The sequence below is a fragment of the Plectropomus leopardus genome, chromosome 3 (genome assembly GCF_026936395.1).
Source record: "Plectropomus leopardus strain MGB_pleo_1.0 chromosome 3, ASM2693639v1, whole genome shotgun sequence".
NCBI lineage: Eukaryota > Metazoa > Chordata > Actinopteri > Perciformes > Serranidae > Plectropomus > Plectropomus leopardus.
In genome coordinates this window covers 19,284,165-19,300,767 of record NC_142178.1, presented here as the reverse complement: position 1 = coordinate 19,300,767, position 16,603 = coordinate 19,284,165, and the positions used below count along the sequence as shown (strand labels likewise).

Genomic DNA, 16,603 nt, shown 5'->3' with positions numbered 1-16,603 from the left:
CCTCCTCCTCGCGCCGCTCGCGGATTCTTGGAGACTGAAGGGGGGATTCCGTCACAAATAACATCAAACACACACACACATAATATATCCACGCACTCTCTCCCCTTTTTTTTCTCTCCCACACTCACCCCTCTGCTTCTTACCCCCCCTTTCACGCGCTCTCCCGAACGAGCGCCGCCACAAAACACCCTAAACAATTGGGAACAAGTTTAAACGGGTCGAGTTATTTTGGTAGATTTCTACGCCGCACGACAGAGGTGACGCTCCGGCAGCCGACCGAGCGCAGAGAAATAAGGAAATATTCTCCGGCAGTCTCTTTACCCCGCAGCCCGCCCGCCCACGCTTCGCTGGCTGAAGGTACTTACACATCAGCCTAGTTAATTAAACATATGGGCCTGAATGAGAGAATGATGATGTGGTGAAGGGGAGAGGGGGGAGGTGGCGGTGGTGGTGGGCAGGGGGGTGCCTTTGGGTGACTTCATCTCCCCATTATAAAATATCAAAAAGATATGTGGCGAGTTATGAGGGCGCGCGTATCTAGGTACATTTCGCCATATCTAGCCCTCTAAAAAAAGCGAGCCCAACTTCGCAGTTCGTTAAAACTGACGCGTCTCTTCCTTGTCTGTCTCTCTCGGGGTTTTCTGTCTCTCTGCGCGTGTCTTCTCCAAAAAATGAAGACGCAAGAGAGGCATGGCGCACACCATCATTTGTCGATCATGGCATCACCTGGTGCCACCTCGCCAAAAACGATCGCGTGCGCGCGTCTGTGCAAGCATCTATCTATCTCTTTATCGCTCTCTGTTAGTGTGTGTGTGTGTGTGTGTGTGTGTGTGTGCTGTGACGACTGTCTCGGCGTCAAACAAGTCACCGCGTCGCGCCTCCGCTCCTCCGTTCATCCACTGCGCACAGATAAAACATTTCAGTTTATGAAAAAAATATAGCAATGATCTCTCTGAATCCCGTGTATTTTGTAACACTGGCACACACATTATTTCAATGCAAAATTCTTCAGGAAAATGTTTTTGGAAGGTTGTACGGAACCAAGATTAATTTACAGAAAAGAGATGTTATTTTTTCTTAGGGGAAAAATGATTTTGTGAGACATATATATTTTCAAAATCTTCTCATTGAATGTAGAGAGTTGTTCATCCATAGATGCAAATGGTCTGAAAGGAAACCTTATATCCACCGCTTCAAGCATGAACTGGAATTATACTTTCAAACACTACAAGTACAAACCCAAAAGCCACTAGGATTATAGGTATTCACAATGCTTTTAAAACATTTTCTTATTTTTGTGTGGGCCTACATGTACCCCTTTTGTTTCTTGTTATTCATTTAATTGTATATTTCCATCCTTTTCTAACATCTCATGACGATTCAATAAAATACAATATTTTTTTTAATTAAAAAATTAAATATTTCAATATCCGCTGAATTGCTGTAGCCCGATTTAGTGGTCCCCCTTCCCCAAAACTAATAGAACGATTCCTTCCAAAAAAATACAGCACAGAAACATTTATTGCTGATGATGTGTCATGTTTCCTCGTCAGCGCCAGGGTTTGTTAAAAGCTACGAGTGAGATAAGGGAAAATAGAGCCAACGCCAGTGAATTACACAGCCTCAATTAAACATAATTAGCAGATCAAAACTGCAGCACAGGGGGTCCTCAGGGAGTGCTGACAAAACTCCCCCCTCTCCCTCCATGCCTCTCTGCATCTCCCTCTGAGTGTTCCCTTGGAGTCCCATTGCAGACAGATGGTGTAGATACTGCACGGGGTCATGTTAGCAGGCCGGGGAGCTACTACAAGGACCGCCTGTCATTAGCCAAGTTACACGTTGAGGAAAAAAAAACCAGCGTGAGCAGACCAGAGGCTTTTTATTAAGGAACACTTTACTTCCCTCCTCTTCCTCCTCCACCTCCTCCTCTATCCCTAGAATAAAAATCTCCACCTGTTGAGGTCCTCTATCCTCCTCCGTCAGAGCCCGAGCCTCCGAGGCTTGGAATAAAAGAAACAGACGATTGCATAACGTGGACATAAAAGAGAGGGATACAGACCACACTAGGAGTGGATGATGGTCTACTTTTCTTTTGAGGAAAAAATTCCTGGGGTTCCAAATATAATAGCTCTGCCTTTATTTCATACCATCCCGACCACCACCATCTCCACCTGCTATTTACCCATTAGAGGTGTACTGTTGGGAGATGACAAACCCAGGACGTCCCTTTGGGAACTTGAATGAGGATGCTTTGCGATGCCATTAACAGGGGCTTTCATTTTTAGTCTGTGAAAGTGGAAATAGACAAGTTCTTTGGCTTTATGTTATAATTATGAAGAAAATGTCGATTGCACAATGCAATGACTACAGAGTGATGACAACAATGGCGTTTAGATTGGTTCCCTAAAAGCCTCACTTTTCACTATGCAATAGAGTGCCTGATGTTTTTCTGTGGGCAGACGCAGAAATTAGCATTGTCTTGGGTCCCATGTCAAAAAGCACTTGGGATTTTAACATAGGATTTTGAATTATTGCAGTAAATAACAACTTTGGAATAAAAATGTACGATACTCACAAATTTCAGTCAGCATATAATCTCCACAAATAGACAACGCTGTCAGGATTTTTGAATCCTAAATGCAATCGCCAGAAGTAAAAAAATAATGTTAGGCTTTAAATGAACTACACTACAGTTGCATCGCCACCACTAGGCAGCTGTAAAGCTGTGTTCGGCACTTGTTGTTGTTGTGTTCAGGCATCTAACCAAAATATCATTCAGAAATCCCATTGACTTCAAGATGAGGAAACAAGAGGTTCTGAAACGCTAACTTGTGTCCAGGTCTTAGGACTGAATGCTGCGGTTCTCTATTCTGTGTCAAGCAGCAACCAAAAAACAAAACAAAAAACAAACGTGCAGTTATTTGAATGGCTGCTAGAGGCTGGCTCCTGTCTGAAAGCCCAACTTTACAGCAGGGATAAACATGTTTACAGGGAAATAAAAGTCTCTTTAGCTTATTTCTCCCTTCACGACAACTGTATGGGGTGATTTTTTGTATAACTCACCCATTTACATTTCATTAAGGCTTAAAGTTATGTATTATTACGGACTGTGACTCTGAGTGGATTCCACAAATCAACGGTTGATGTCACGGTAGTGACGTCCATTATTTATACAGCCTATGTGTCTCCCACACTGATGTATTAAGAGACCTGAATACATCGTTGGAAGTGGTTCCCTGTTCATTGTTACGAAAGTTGGTCAGTGGTGTATCAAGCAAAAAATGCTTTATTCCCACGGTATTCATTACCCAAATGATCGATGCTGATTCTGCATCATCGGGCACATAGAGCAGGTGCACTAGAGACTTTTGCCAGTCGAGCAAATTACTTCTGGTTAGCGCTCCACTAACTTGAATGGGTATGAAATGATTTCATCTTTTGGCTCCCCTAGACTTTCCAAATGTTATCGGATGGATTGGATCAAATCCTGATAGTGAAACGAGTCATTTTGCAGGAATTGTGAATTATCCACAGATTTACAGACATCTCTTTGTCAATGTAAGTCCATCAGAACAAATATTTTGGGCCCAATGGCAACTACTGTTTGGCCACTGTGAAAACTGGCTTCAAAGCCCTCTTCCCGCAGGCCTGTTCTGCCACCAGATGCAATCTCTCAGGAAAATCAAGGCTCGACCTATACAGCACAAAGGGAGCGCATCGATCATTGTGCAAATAAAACAGGAAGAGGGTGGTGCTTTTGTTTTCCCCAGTAGCTGCTAGTATCAATCCCCAATTACTCAGTGTGTCAATGCAAGTTCTTTGCCGTACTATCCGAGTTGTGGAAATGGCAGAGGTGGAACAACCAAAGTAAGGAGGGAAACTGGGGCAATTTCGAGGCTCTGAGAAAAACGGAAAATGATCCGGTTGTCTTTGAGACAGTAGTGCCAGCTATAATACCACTTGAAAATGCTAGGGGGGCAACAGTTGAAAAGTTGTCTGTTCCACTTTAAGCAACAATTAGCCCCAATAGAGCATGGCCAAGCTTGTCTTGTTCTATATTTAAACACTAAGCTGTTTCCAAGGAAATAAACTCTTACATTCTTCCGGGCCACCATAAACAAGCTGTTAAAAGCTGTCCTTTTCTTTATATATATATATATATATATAATCTCATTCGAGGGTGTGCACGCTTGCAGACCTCCCTGTAGAAATTTCTGGGACATGACCTTTTTCTGGCTTTTGGTGGCGCATAGACTTGACGATCTCTCTCTCTCTCTCTCTCATTTAGCATGCATTCATCCGGTACACACCAGCACAACAGTTGGACAGTATAGTGAGTCAGCTCTGCCGTGTTTGTAGACACTCGTAGGTCCGCAGTGTTGGAATCCTCTGAACATGCGTCCCTCTTATTATAACTGATTTATAACTGCTGGGCTCAGTCGTCATGCATCTTTCATGCCCCAACAGCACATTGAACAGAAGTTACCCAGGCATGTCGTGATGCGGAGACGATGCCCCACACACTCACAGACACTCAGCTCAGGTTCAAATCTAGCTCCCAGCATCTTGAACCCCCCGATGAGCCAGCCGCCTGTACCTCTTCATTTCGGCTGTCTGATTTAATTTCACAAGGCTGTTGCTAATAGCTCATACCAGTGTGTGATTATGAAATATCTGAAAAAACAAGGGAGACCCATTATCACTGTAAAGTGCGTCAACAAAGTGCTAACTATTTTGTTATTACTCGGTATAATTATTGAGGACAAAAACTCATTCTACTAATGTTGTTTGGCTAATAGTCAAAGCCCAGTACTCCAATATTCCTGGAATGAATCAGAGGAAAGGAAAAGGAGTCCAATTAAAGCAGCTCCAACTATGAACCAGCAGGCAGGCTCACAAACAAACTGATAGATAAATAAATAAATAAATAAATGAATAAATAGATAAATAAATTACAGGGGAGAGAAAACGATTACACAAGGCCTCTGACAAAAATGATGTGGGCAATTTTTGTATCCATGGTAACTGACTTTATCTTTATAGAGTGTCACCACTTTTGTATTGGCAGAGGCGCAACCCAGATACATATGGTTTATGTTTTGCGAACTGTGCTGGACTGCACAAGTCTTCATTCACAAACAACTGGCCTCGCTAACTGCTACAGGATGCCAGCCACTCATTCACAGACTGATGTACGGCAGCTCGGCCGCAGCCTGCTCACTGCTGATGCAACTAATATGGAAATCTTTTAAAGCACACACTGCTAATTAGCTGCATAGCTAACTGAAACCCACTCCATAAAAGCCTGTAACTGTCAACTTTGCTTAAAAATCTTTTTAGTAAGAAGCACATTGTTTCCATGACAACAAGACCTGATGGCACACTTTGGGTTGTATTTTTACTATCCATTTGTATGTGTTTTTAAGAATAGCATTGTGGGTTTTAGGCTTTTTTGCATCTGAAGGCAGTTACACCAAGCCCTTAATCCTGATCACTCGGTCACGCTCGCATGGTCCGCTACCTTAACCCTTTAATGTCCTCACTCAGAAAAGAGCAATGGGATTTTTTTCTTTGCATTTTTCCAACCTGGGGCTGTAATAACAAAAATGTATTTATTTTTGAAATACACCCCATAGTTTTTTAAATATAGGCCTCTACCAAACGGTTGAGATGACAGGTTACGAACCATGCATTGTTATAATGCTTGTAATATTTTAGTATACCAACATATATGAACTTGTGACCATGGATTTAGACTAGTATTTTTTTCCATGTATGTATTCTAGATATTAATCATTATACTACTTTGAAAACATCTCAGAAGTGGTATATGGTAAATATGTGGCATTAACAACAATAAGTAGTAGTTCTTTCCTTTTTTATAAAGAATGAGAATTTATTATCTTAGCATTACTACCTTTAATTTATATTTTATATATATATATATAAATTAAATGTGTCATCTAACAACAATGAGTGGTCAGAAGTTCATTTTTATCTTAGCAAACATAAACAAACAGCTGAGCAGGACATTTAAGGATTAAAGCTGTTCCGGTAGCAACACCGACATGCCAAGTTTTTAAAATGCACTGGCATTTTCATACCAGCCAGTCCATACCAGGATAATCATCACAAATCTGATTGACAGGCAAACACAATAGAAATCCACAAAAGTATGATTCACTGCAATGTTTCTATGCAACTGGAAGTACGCTGGTTGGTAGGGAAAGTAGGTGGGCTGCGTTCGTCCCGATGACTGTATGATGAGCCTACAAGATAAATTTCTGTCTTTTGTACAATGATCTCGACTCTTCTTCTTCTTCTTTCCGTCAGACTGAGGCACTGCCGTAGCAAAGACATTGTAGCTACAGTACATGGCTTTATATAGACTCAGGAAATGAATCACTCCGTCAATAAATGGCAACAAAATAAACAGAAATTTATTCAAGGCTCTCGATCTGGAACAGAACGGTGTGATAGCTGGCATTTACCGAGTTATAGATATTCCCTCTCTCTAGTCTGTCTTTTTACTTTGTCTCCCTCCTTCTCCTGCACTCTCCACCCTCCCTCACTCTCTCGCCCACAGAGAGTGGGTGACCTGGAATGAGCTCTCCTACAGACGGCACTGCGTCCTACAGCCAGACAGGGGCAGTGTATAGTGCTCAGATCTCAGGCAAGCTTTAGGTCGACTCTCAAGGGTCTACCTCGGCACTATCATCACCCCATTCAAATTTATGGGCACCTTTGAAAACCACTCATCTCCAAAATTGATAGGTGATTACTTCCTGTCACAGTGCTGATCACAGTGAAAAGTTCATGTGTGCAGCCGCCAAATCAATTAGTTGGGAGTGATGCACTGCTGTGTCTTTTTCACTTGGCCACACCAGCAATTATCCTTTGCTTGAAAAGGTCAGTCAATAATTTAATAATTAACTGCAAGAAAGGATTTGAAAGTTTTGAAGCTTTGGTGAGACCTTGCTTCAAGAATATAGCCTGTCCTCATTTAAACAACACAAACTGGAATCGATTTCAACTGAAATGTATGCAGTATGTGAACTAAATATGCATAAATATAAAAAATCTCTTCATTAATTACGTACAGAATTTTGACTTTTTGATAAAGTGAGTGCTTTAAGTTAATCAGCACAGGGATAAGATTTTAGGGATTTGAATAATTCATATTTGGAATAAATTTAGGGCCAAATAGAATAATATATATTTTAAGAACTGGACTTAGTTAACTCGGCTTTCCAAATTTAAAGGTCCAGTGTGCAGGATTTAGGGGGATATGAAATAAGTATATTTCTTTATTATGTATAAATACCTGAAAATAAGAATCGTTGGGTTTTCTTCACCTTAGAATGAACTGTTTATATCTCAATACGCAGCAGATCCGCATTTATGAAGATCGCCATGTTGCATGCCATGTTTCTGCAGTAGCCCAGAACAAATAAAACAACACTTGCTCTAGACGGCCATGATGTTTTTGCACTTTCGCATCAGCCACTGTAGTAGGAGGTCCATCTGCGACAAGCAGCATTGGTGAAACACTGATTTACAACCTTTTTCAAAGGAAGAAACCTCCTGAACAATTAACACTGAAGGAATCGTAAGTGGGAGGAGTTTCAACTGGTTGCAATCTGCAATATTCATCACTGGATGCTACTGTTGGCTACAATACGTTACATATGCACCAAACTGTGTTACTTCCCAAAAAATATGGAAAAATTTGGGAAACAAGCTGCCGCTCATTTCAAGCCCTAATCTTATGCAGTTCTATGGCCGGTTGAAAAAAAATTAAGTTTGCCAAGCATTGGCAGGTAGACCGAAATGTTTATTTTGGACCCTGTCTAAAGCTGATATGAAACTTTCTGTCGAAGTCGCGATTGCATCAGCACTGAAAGAAATGAACAATATATTTTCTCTAAAAGAACAAATCAACTGCCAATAACAATCACCTTTCATCTTCACATTCTGATGCCAAAACCAGCAATACCTGCTAACAGGCATATTGATGCTATACCATCACCGCTCATCTCTGCACGCTGTAGTCTCTATATTTTTCCGTTGCTAAGGGCTGCGTCACGTTTCATTGCTTTGATTGGTTGTTGTTACATCTACGTAATTGTGTTCAGAGGCATTTTTGTTAACGCCCCATGGGATTTGGAAATGTACTTAGAGGTTCCAAACAACTTAGTCTGGAGATGGCAGGCTAATGTAACATAAGAAACAGCATGTTAATAGTGAGCTAGTGATCAGGTTCACTTACTTTTCGATAGAGCCAAGCCAGTCATTTCCTGCTGTTTCCAGTCTATATGCGAGCTTAAGATAATCAACTGCTAGCTGTAGCTTCATGTTTACTGCAAAGACATGAGATTGGTATCAATTGTGTTGTCTAACACCTGGGAGAAAAGCTATTCTTAAATATTCCAGTGACACTGAAAAACTCACCTGAAGGATTCATGAAGTCTTAACTCTATCTTCGGCATCCAAGCATGCGAAGTTCATAATCACAACAGTCATGGGAGAAACAGACTTTCAGCTGCTGCACCAGCATGGCATCAGGCTTGCAAACAGAGAAGCAGAGAGTACACAGACTCCCCAACATGACCCACCTCCAGGAGCACCCTGCAACACACAAAATATGCAGAAATGATGTCATCCTGTTGATCTGGGGAAGTACACATTTAGACTGTGTTGGTTAATTTGCACTTAAAGCACCAGGGCACCTTCTGGTACCCTGTCTGACAGCCTGGAAATTCACAGTGCTACAGGAAATCCCATTTGTATATTCAGAGTGTTAAATTCTTGTACTTTGGGCAGTGTGGCTAAGGAGTTGGTGCAATGGAGCATTTCAATGTTGGAGGGTGTAGCCAAATCAAACTAATTGGCCCAGTCCACAGAACAATTTAAAATAGCTCATCTTGAGGCTGTAACTTTTTATGGCCTTTCTATTATCAGCATAGCCAGAGGGTGCATTTAATATCTCACTGGCAATAACAAAAACTAACTGAGATCGAAGCATTGTTCATTTTCAGATGAAATCTCACAGTATGACCTCTAAATACAAGATTGACTGATATGTTTGAATGTCTGTCGGACGATATTTGCCGTTCAAGGTGGAAAAACTGCAAAGTGGGCTGTTTGCTTTGCATTATTGGTTAAGTGCTGAAGTGGCTATTTGTCTGTTAGCACACAGGATCAACACCAGCGAGACGCTCAGTGGAAGTGGAATTGAACATGTGAACCTGCAAATATTTACCACAAAACTATGCCACTCCAATGATGCATTTTTAGGTTCCCCTCAAGCTCCTAAAAGCCACAAGCACACTTGTTTTCCATAAACACGAACAACTCTAAAACTGAAAAAAAGTACATGTAATGATTTCAATCAGCAGAGTGGCTTAAAAATTTAGTGGTGTTGATTAAACATAGATTAGATTGGAATAGACTTTAGCTGGGGATAATGCCCGATTATGGGGATGAATCCAATAATCAGACAATAGCATAAACTCCCAGCTTGGCCATCGGCCAACTGCTGATCGAGTCTTTATCCTGGTGGTGGTGGGGAATGCTCTGGTTGGATGCTGGCGTCAGCAAGTTGGGTTAATAAAGAGCACAATGATCAGTTATTGGCTCCTCTGTGGGTAAGAAAAGAAGCAGGGGTACTAGCCTCTTATATTTTGAAAACCTTACAGGGAGCACTTGGAATAATTTAAAGAGTACAGAGGAAAGAATTAAGAATTAGGTAGTGATTGAACTTGATGAGATGGGTTGCACATTTAGATACTGTCCTCATTTTGCATTTTTCAAGACATCATTTTAAAAAAAAAATCAGCTTATATTATGCTGTAATAAAAACACCTGCTGCCACACAGTTGATTTAAATATTGATTACCCACAGCTAAAACTAGAGATGATAACAAAAAAATCATTGATCATTGATTAAATGTTCGTTGAGAATTTAATCAAACGTGAAATTGAATCAATTAATCAATGGGCTATGCAATGCTGTCAAAGTAAACGCACTATGTTTCTGTGAGCTTTCATTGGGGAAAAAATAAATTTGGTATTGTTTGAAATAAGCATCGTTTTTACATTATTTTCTCTCAAATAAGGATTAATGAATCGTCATTCTACCAATAATCAATTGAGGAAAGTGCTTACTATTTGCAACCCTAACTAAAACCACTGTTTTCTTTCTATCTTAGTCATATTACACCTCAAAAATGCACATTTTTGCAGAAATGTAATACAATTTAATAAGTGCATTCTTCAGCGTACAATCTCATTGTAGACAAGAATAACCGTATTTTTGTTGCCTCAGAATCTACATAAGGAGTCAGTCTGTGTACACCAAGTCCGTCAAGTTGCGTGTTTACAGTAGCCCAGAATGGACAAACCAAACACTGGCTCTAAATAGGGCCATTGTGTTAAAACACAGATTTTTTTCATTGTGAAACTACTTGATTTCATGTTTTGTTCTGTTTTAAATCCTAGAGTCAGTGTGGTTTGGGGAGGAGGAGACCACTGTGGAAAATTCTGCTCCTTGTAAAAACCTCCTACAGTCTGCATCTTAAATTACGGAGAAAAAAGGTGAGCACACATTAGCAGGTGCTTGGCTAACAGCCCCTCGGTGACAAGCTGAACAGCTTCGGGGAAACACAGTGATTTGCAAAGTGACACTGCTTTATTTAACAATTTAGCGTGTTTTAATCTCGTGGTCCGTTTGTTTTGTAGAGAAAGAAACCTCTGCAGATATTATGACTCCCGGTAAAAACCTCCTGAATAATAACCACTGAGGGCATTTTAACCAGAGGTTTAAGCTGGTTGTAATCTGAAATATCACCGCTAGATGCCACTGAATCCCCCTAAATCTTACACACTATCCCTTTAATAGTTTTATATCTCCCCACTCAGTTTGAACTTTTGACCTCATGCACACTGCAGTTACATCAGCAAACAGATAAATGATGACAAATAGTTTTTGTTTTATACATCATACTCACAGTTTATGTAGAACTGTTGGCAGCACATTAGTTTCTAACTGCAGGGCAAGCATTTAGTTCACTTATGTGCATACACACTTTAGTTTTAGATAAGTTTGCCCAAAGTCATTCTAATTTTAATTTTTCTGAGTTACAGATGCTGAGGGTGCTGCTGCAGCTGCTGCAGTTGCATCTTGTCAGGCTGGTCAAAACATGTGCACCTTAAAACAGAGCTCTTAAATGCAGGAAGTGGCCAAGCAGAATGTACCAAGTGCCAGATACATCATGGGGTGGGATGGTGGGGGTGGGGGGAGCTGGGATTTCTAGTTCGAGATTTTGCTGTTTTTATTTTCACTGTATTAATGTGTTGGTGATTTTATTATGTTGAATTATTAAAATACATACACTGATGCACTTGTCCTGTTTTGATTCATTTGAAGTTAACTGTTGTAATTGTTTCAACCCCCTCCCCTTTTTTGTTTTCTCAAAAATGGTTTGAGCAGCCATTACATATATATACCCTTTGTGCTCAATGTTCGTCACTTTCACATCATTTAAGTCTGTTCAGCTCTAGTCAGTTTATGTTAGTTAGCATAAAGTTGGTGCAGCCTTGGTTAAGTTTTGTTTAGTTGACATAATTTGGGTGTTGCTTCATTTCTAGGTGAGTAAAACCCTCCTTTTGAAAATCCACCTGTAACCTGTCCTCCTCACAGATCCTTTCAGTACATTAATGCACTTTGGGGTATATGCTCCACCCAATTATCAATGGGTAGATCAGCTAAAGAAAAATATGTTGATTAAATGATAAAGTGACAAATCAATTAGCATTTAATAGTCAAGTCATTTTCTTGCAGTAATCAGTTAAGAAATGTGCTAATAATTCATCAATGATCTAAAAATTTGATGAAAACAAACAGCTAAATTTTAACAAAAATTAATGGTGATAAAACAATAATAGCTATAATTTTGGAATAGTTTTAGGTGTTCTTTTATTTCCAAAGACACTGTAAATGTAGACTGATAGATCGATAGATAGATAGATAGATAGATAGATAGATAGATAGATAGATATGTGTATGTTCTTTATATGTTTGCATGTATGTGTGTAGATGACTATGGGCATATTGGTGCATGCATGTCTGCATACATATCTGAATACAGATAAGTCTGTGTGTGGATCAATCTGCAGTTGACTTGGGTCTGTATATCATGTTCATTATTACCTTTTGCCCATGTGTGGGGGTTGGGGTAAGTAGAGATTGGGATGGGAGGGATAGGAAAAAATGATCTGCATTTGATTTATAGCATGATGTGATATTGTCCTTCAACATACATACAGTAGGCTTGTGTGGCATATTTATGTTGTGCATCTACCTGCGAATATGCTTATGCTAAAACTACTAAAAATAATCACAAAAAGATACTAAAATAATTTTCTAAAAAAAAAAACATGACATTTGTAATTTTAATTTTATTTATCTTTTTACATTTTTTAGAACTGCACTACATCTACTGTCACTTACTTTTTGGATATGTTAGGAGCTCTCTTTAGTAAGATCTTGCTGATGTTCCTCACAATAAACAGACCACCATTACTCTGAACTCGAAGTGCTCAGTCAACAAGTTTGGTTATAATATTTTTAAAATAATAAGCTTGGTTTGATTTGTTTTCATTCATTAAAGCATTCTCCAACTATCAAGTTGTTAATTCATATATCTTTTATTAGATCCCTTAATCCACTGATTGGCTAATTTCTAAATTCCTTTTGCTATTTAATAAAAAATAAACATTTTCAGTCAATGAATGGGATGACTGATTTGCTCAAATAGGCCCTCATACTAAATTTGTTGATGTGCATCTGTTTGTGTGCAAGCATGTCTTAGCCCAAGTCTTTGTTTGGTCATATAGTAATCTCATGCAGTCTGGTTTTTGGGACATTATTCCTCTGAATGGGAAACTCCAGCTCTGCAAGGATATTGTCCATCTGCTGCATCTCCTGAAGGACCACCGAGGGGGAAAGCTCGATGGCTACATAATGCAGTCTTAGACAGACATATGCATACACACACACACACACACACACACACACCCCTCTAAGGTGACACTGTATAATTTTCTTGGCACATATGGTCCGGTCAATGTGATCAGTGGAGGCTACGTTAACATGGTTGCAGAGGGACTATTTGTCTCTAATGGAAATCAGCAGAGTTTGTCACCTGCTGTGTAATCTTCTGTGGCACTTTGTATTTCGATGCCCAATGGCTGATATTATCCTCGTTACACCACACCCGTGAGAACAGCACAAACAGGCTGACATATTGTTAGTGTCATTATGGCTCCAATATCTTCGACAACAAAAGAAAAGGTTTGATTTCACTGGTTATAAGTGATATTAGTAGAAAATGAAAACTAAAGAGAGCCTACAGTTTTTTTGTGAGCAGAAAGTAGCACTTGCCATGGACACAACTTATTTTGTTCTATTGAGGAATGTTTAAGGGCATAAAAATAGTGGACAAAGTTACATACTCAATTCGGACACCAAAATAAAAGGGCGAACAGTAAATGTAGTGCACCATGTATTAAAGACACAATTTTTAAGACCAGGGAAGCAAAAGCAATGGTCCTTTTTAAATCTCTAAAATACTTTTGTTTTAATTCCACAAATGTGCACAGCCTGTTATAACTGTATGGATCAATATCAACATCTAAGTAAGTGAACACTTTTTAAATTAAGGCTTAAAAGTGACAGATATAAAGTGGACAAAGCCCCAAATTGAGAGAAATGGACCTTTTGCACTTGAAACGAAGCTCTAATCTGAAGACAAATTCAAACGCAATGCTTTTTTTTGCTTTCATTTCAACCCATTTAATCTTAACTAGACCTTCTTTCTTTTTCTAAGATTTTTTTATGGACACAAAGTTATGCACACGGATTTTGGGCTCCAATTTGGTGAAATCGGTGTTAGTAACCACTTCTCCTTTTCCAAGATAATCCATCTACCTGTCAGATGTGTCATATCAAGATGCTGATTAAGCAGAATCATTACTACACAGGTGTGCCTTGAAACAGTCACAATAACAGGCCACTCTAAAATGTGCAGTTTGATCACACAGCACAACACCACAGATGTCACAAGTTTGAGGGACATGCCATTGGCATGCTGGTTGCAGGAATGCCCACCAGAGTTATTGCCAGTGAGCTGAATGTTCATTTTACGACCCTAAGACGTGTCCAATGGTGCATCTTTGAATTTGGCAGAACATCAAAAACCACAGACCACGTGTAAACACTCAAGCTCAGGACCTCCAAATCCGGATGATCATTTGAGACCAGCCATCCAAACAACTGATGGTTTGCACCAAAGAATTTCTGCACAGACCCTCAGAGACTGTCTCAGAGAAGCTCATCTGCATTCTTGTCATCCTCACCAGGGTCTTGACCTGACAGCAGTTTGTCGTCGTATCCGACTTGAGTGGGCAACTGCTCACTGTTGATGGTGTCTGGCACTTTGGAGAGGTGTTCTCTTCACACATTAATGCCAGTTAACACTGGACCAGGCAACTGGCAGACAGCATGTATGGCGTTGTGTGGGCAGGCAGTTTGCGGAAGCCAACATTGTGATCAGAGTGGGGTTATTGTATGGACTAGTGTAGGCCTCGGACAACGAACACAGGCTTATTTTAATGATGGCAGTTTGAATGCACAGAGATACTGTGACAAGATCCTGAAACCCATTGTCATGTCCACAGCCATGACCTCATGTTGCAGCATGATAATGCACAGCCCCATGCTGCATGGATCTGTACAAAATTCTCGGAAACTGAAAACATCCCAGTTCTTGCATGACCTGCATACTCACCAGATATGTCACTCACTAAGCATGTTTGAGATCAGGGGCAGATTGTCAGACAATGGGCCCCCGCATGGGCACAGATGTGAAAAAGGCCCACCTTACCTACATGGGAGCAAGACAAAACACGCTTAATATTTGTTTAGCCTTTCCCTTCATTATTATGCATGCCTTTAAGGTTGTAATGCATCTTTTTGTGCTCTTGAATATCTTTGTAGTAATTATGTGTCTTTTTAGGTCATTTTATGTCACTTTTAAGTAATTTATTGTCTTCTTTGTTCATTTTGCATCTCTTTTTGGTTTTGCTCCTTTCTGTAGTTATATTGTATCTCTTTGCAGCGCCTTTGTATCTCTTTGTGATTTTCAGTCTCCTCCTGGGTGGTATGTGTTAATTTGAGTGGCAATTTGCAAGTGAGGACCCCCCTAACTTTGGAACCCTAGGCAAGTGACCAAAAGGCCCATTCAGTAATCCTTCCATGTTTGGGATGCTCTGCCTGATGCCTGTATAACAGCGTGCTCCAATTCCTGCCAATATCCAGCAACTTTGCACAGCCATTGAAGAGGAATGGGACGACACTCCACACGCCACGATCAAAAACCTGATCAGCTCTATGTGAAGGAGATGTGTCACACTGCATAAAGCAGATGCTGGTCACACCAAATACCAATTCTTTGGGTTATCTATGACCAAAACATGCATTTCTGCTAGTAATGTAAAATTCAAGAGTTCCCTTTCATTGTGAGCACCCCAAGGCACACCTATTGGTAATGATACTGTTTAATCAGCATCCTGATATGACACACCTGTCAGGTGGACGGATTTTCTTAGAAAAAGAGAGGTGCTCTCTAACACGGATATGAAAGACAAATACATCTACCTTGTACCTTATATATATATATATATATATATATATATATATATACTGTGTGTGTTAAATCTCTACAAAGGGTTTTCAGTGAGAAAATATACATCTTGTCACTGAAGTCCTACTCTCACTGCTAGTAAACTGTCCTGTTAAATATGCTGATATACACACACTGAATATGCACAGCAATTAAGCCATTAGTCTGGCTGAATTCACTTGCGAAACAGTAACATATGCAGAAATGTGTGTTTGTGAGTGCGTGAACAAGTGAATGTGTCATGCCTAAATGAGGTGAACTCACTCCAGCTGTGTCTTGACTTTATCTCTGACTTTCTCCAGCTGCTCCTGGCAATACCTCATCATTTCCTCTTCTCACAAATTTTTTTTTTTTTTTTTTGTGGAGGGGGGTTGCTGATAAAGTAGTGAAAGTGTTAACAGTTTTTGAAAAAGGGTAATGCCAATCAATCATGTGCCAAACAGTGTTTATGTGGGAGGGGTATATGTAACATTTGCTAAAGAAATACATGATTGATATTGCTGATTGTTGTTGCCTGCACATTTCTGCCTCTGGCAACAACCCTTAGAGGCGTAGGTGGACTGACCATCATGAGTGGCCAACTGGGACCTGAAGGCCAGCAGTGAGCAGAGAGAGACCCAAGCCTTTCCCAGAGAGAGAGAGAGAGAGACAGAGAGAGAGAGAGAGAGAGAGGGAAAGAGAGTGGGATGTTGTTGGTGCATCACTAGTCCAACCCTTCAAACTATTGTTTAGTTGCTGTAAATAGAAAAGTATATACTGTATGACTAATGCATATGAAACAACGGTCAACTGAGAAATCAAAAGCAGTCTGTAAAAATCAGGGGAAAAAAGTGAAACACAGAAGAACTGCCACTAAGCGA

At 40.1% G+C, this 16,603-nt stretch overlaps 1 long non-coding RNA gene across 1 annotated transcript; it reads left to right on the top strand.

The window, feature by feature from the left end:
- Positions 1–154: 154 nt before the first annotated feature.
- LOC148189975 (uncharacterized) lies at positions 155–11,271 on the top strand. Its single transcript, XR_015776249.1, has 3 exons — positions 155–357; positions 10,501–10,596; positions 11,146–11,271. It is a non-coding gene; the product is annotated as an uncharacterized LOC148189975 (long non-coding RNA).
- Positions 11,272–16,603: the final 5,332 nt, after the last annotated feature.